A 4,110-nucleotide genomic window follows, 5' to 3' on the forward strand; every position below is an offset into this window, starting at 1 on the left:
CAGCAAACTTGGGATGATTTTAGTCAGCTTTTACATGTTCTTTTTACCACAGAATAGAGAGACTGTATCCAAGAGGCAGCCCAGAAATATATCCCTGGCCCCACAAGAGCACCTATCACAAATCCTGCCCTGATCACTGCCTATTTTCCTGAGATGCGACCAACATGGGACTACAATACAGTTGAAAATAGGGAGCAACTCCTCGTATATTGCCAGGCTCTGTTGGCAGGTCTCAAGGCGGAGTCTTGCCAACCTACTAATATGGCCAAAGTTTATGATGTTAGACAGGGAGGAAGTGAAAGTCTTGCAGCATATCTTGAGCAGCTCAGGAAAGCTTTTAGTCAATATATCCATATGATCTAGAAACCCAGGATTCGGCTCAGATGATTATGTTTGCCTATATAAATCAAGCTTCACCAGACATAAAGCGGAAGTTGCAGGATCTAGACAGACTTTGTGAAATCTATTAGGGATCTAGTATCTGAGGTGGAAAAGGTTTACAATAAGAGAGAGAGAGAGAGTACCAAAGACAGGAAAGGAAGGACAGAGAATGTGAAATTGAGTGTGAAAAGAGCGACCAGGCCAAAAAAAGAGGGCAGGCTTGTTGGACTCGCCACTATCGCATGCCGAGCATACCTGTCTCACAGACGGCAACAGTTTCATTTGAGATGGAAAAAGGTACTCGGGTACAGCAGTCACCATGGACACTGAGGTAGTGTGGGCAGAAGCACTCCTCCAGGGAATGTCTGCATAAAGAGAAGAAGTAGTGGCACTAACAGATGGGAAAAGGGGAGAGACTAAACATTTACACGGACATTCGGTATGCTTTTGCCACTGTGCATGTCCATGGAGCCATTTACCAAGAGAGGGGGCTGTTGACAGGTGAGGGAAAGACCATTAAAAACGAACAAGAAATTTTAAGCCTCATCCAGGCCTTATGGGAACCAGCAAATATTGCCATTATGCACTGTCCTGGCCATCTAAAGGTAACTGATTCAATAACCAAAGGAAATAACTTGGCCGATCAGGCAGCTAAGGAGGTGGATCTCCAGCCTAGAGCAGAAGTAGACACAGGGTCACGAGCTTTGCCTCCTAAGGCTCAGTACTCCCAAGAAGACTAGGAGCGAATAAAGAAAATTTCCATGGCCTATAAACAGAGAAAGAAATAAAGACTGGTGGAAAACTGGTGAGGGGAAACTTATCTTGCCACAAATATTGGGCAAGAAGATTCTTATGAGAATCCATTGGGTGTCTCACATGGGAACCCGAAGAATGCAGGACTTGCTCCTACACTCAGAAGTAAAAATCAGGCGAGGAAATCAACTTATTGATGACATTGTTAAAAATTTTAAAGCCTGTCAGCTCACGAAGGCCCCTAATCAACTGGTTACAAAAGGAGCTCACCTGCCTGAAGATAGGCCAGATGTGTAATGGGAAGTAGACTGTACAGAAATTGCACTGTGCTTATAGACCCCAGAGTTCAGGGCAGGTAGAAAGAATGAATCGGACTCTAATAGAGACCTTAACTAAATTGGCCTTGGAGACTGGTGCAGACTGGTATCGCTGCTTCCTTTTGCCCTGTTTAGAGTAAGAAATTCACCCTATCAGCTTGGCTTTACTCCTTTTGAAATAATGTATGGACACCCTCCACCCATTATCCCTAGCCTTCAGACTGAATTGCTTGCTGATTTGGATGATATTGAATTTCTGTGTAAGCTTTTCTATTTACAGATGGTGCATAAGAAGATGTGGCCCCAGCTTAGAGCATTATATGATTCTGCTTCTACTCCTACTCCCCATTTGTTTAAACCAGGGCACTGGGTGTTTGTTCGAAGGCACAACCTGAGATCTCTGGAGCCACGGTGGAAGGAACATGACATGGTTCCATCCTTACATGTGCTAATGGTGTGTAGCCCTGCTTAAGGGCATGCTACTGCCCTTAAGTTGGATGGCATTGCTACTTGTATCCACTGCTCCCATGCCAGACTGGCTAACCCCTTTTCCCTGGACAACCGTGGGGAAACATGTGAAGTCTCCAAGCATCCTACCCAACCATTCTGCATACACCTCAAGAAAAAAAAAGGAAATGATTGTTATTGGTATTGTTGTTTAATAGTATGGCTTTACCCATTCAAGATCGAGAGCTGTTGGAGTTTTGTTTGGGGCTGGAGCCACAAGATTGTGTCTCAGGACCATAAGTCAAGGGGGGGGGGTAATGAAGGGTTAAAATTTTGAGGCAGCGACCATTTGTTGCTTGTTTCTAGCAGAGCAACAAATGGTGGTAATCCAAACACCTGGTTGGTTGTGTGAATTTATATACCCTGCAAATCTTTACCTTGGGGCTCTCCTCCTAGATGCTGCTGTGTCAGAGTTTAGGACAAGGCCTGAGACACAGCCCGTTTAAATAAAACCTTAAAACAGCTGTAAAGTCTGACTCTCGGTGGTCTTTTGGTGGGGGTCCTGCAACTGGGGTATAACAATGTTTCCATTTTTCTCTAGTACTCCTCTAGTACCCTTAGACATTTAGACTAAGGGTTTGTGTGGAGAGGCACCTCGGTGAATCACTGAGGAAACCACAAGAAGCCTCCTCAGGAGAAAGCCATTCCAGCCAGCTGAGCAGGAGAGTCTGTCCAATAAACTATTTTCTCCAATAAACCAGCAGAGAACCAGAAGTGGAGCAGTGGCCCAGAGGGTAGAGCTCCAGCTTTGAGAGAGAAAACTGAGCAGGAGATACAATCCAGACAGGCAGGAAAGCCTGGGAATTGCTTATGTCAAATTAACTATCAGCTGGCAGGATTTGTTGCTGTGATGGTGGTAGAGCCTCAGCCTTGAGCAAAGCAGCTCAGGAACACATCGATCCCTGAGTTTAAGCCCCGGGATGGCCACAAAAACATTCAAAAAGAGAAGGCCAAGTTTACATATCAGTGCCCTACCTACTTATGTGTGTACGTATATTACCTCCCATACTGCAAACTCTGCTTTTATTTACTGGTTTATTTTTCAGATATGCTAGTTGTGCATACTGCATCATTCTCTTCATTTCAGGCCCATTGCTTTTCTCTTCCAGGGTACTAGGCCTGTGTCTTTATATGGTGCTCACTGAAGCTCTCAGCAGCCTTCATTTACATTTTATTATGAGGGCAATTCAGAAACAATCACAAATCAGGCAGAGAAAGAGAAGATCAGGTTTCTTAGAAGTAACTGGTATTCAGAAAAATAAACTTGAGAACATAAAATAGTAGCATACTTATGTAAAAACTACCATTAAAAAAAATGAAGGGGCTAGGAATATGGATTAATGAGAGAGTGCTTGCCTAGCATGCAAGAAGCCCTGGGTTTGATTCTTCAGACACCTGTACACAGACCAAGCCAGAATATGTGCTGTGGCTCAAGTAGCAGAGTGCTAGAGACAGTGCTTAGGCCTTGAGTTCAACCCAACACCTGCAAAGAGATAGCTACCTAGGTAGGAAGGTAGGTAGAAAGACAAATGAGGAAGAAAGAGAGAGAGAGAGAGAGAGAGAGAGAGAGAGAGAGAGAGAGAGAGAGAGAGAGAGAGAGAGAGAGAGAGAGAGAGAGAGAGAAAGGAAGGAAGAAAGAAAGAAAGAAAGAAAGAAAGAAAGAAAGAAAGAAAGAAAGAAAGAAAGAAAGAAAGAAAGAAAGAAAGAAAGAAAGAAAGAAAGAAAGAAAGAAAGAAAGAAAGAAGGAAGGAAAGATAGAATGGAAGGAAGGAAGGAAAGAAGGATGCAAGGAAGGAAGGAAGGAAGGAAGAAAAGAAAGAAAGAAAGAAAAGAAAGAAAGAAAGAAAAGAAAGAATGATGATAGATGAATCTGTTTTTGACGTCAGAAGGAAAGAATGGAACATTTCCCATTCATGAGGCTTTCTGCAGTGTACCAGGACACCAGCATTGCCTTCACACAAACACAGAGCAGGATAACTGTCTCTGTCCCACTTCTCAGGCAGCCAAGAGCCCCAGATTCAAGAGGGCTGAGCCAAGTTCTAACTCAGGTGCTTGGAGACAGAAGAGAAATGGCCTTGCCCCTCCTAGGACTGGGGATTTGCATTAATGATGTGGAGAATGTAGTAAGGTGAATGGACTGGCAGAGATAGAA

Source organism: Dipodomys spectabilis, unplaced genomic scaffold, assembly GCF_019054845.1.
Source record: "Dipodomys spectabilis isolate Male_0828 unplaced genomic scaffold, ASM1905484v1 ptg000121l, whole genome shotgun sequence".
Lineage (NCBI taxonomy): Eukaryota > Metazoa > Chordata > Mammalia > Rodentia > Heteromyidae > Dipodomys > Dipodomys spectabilis.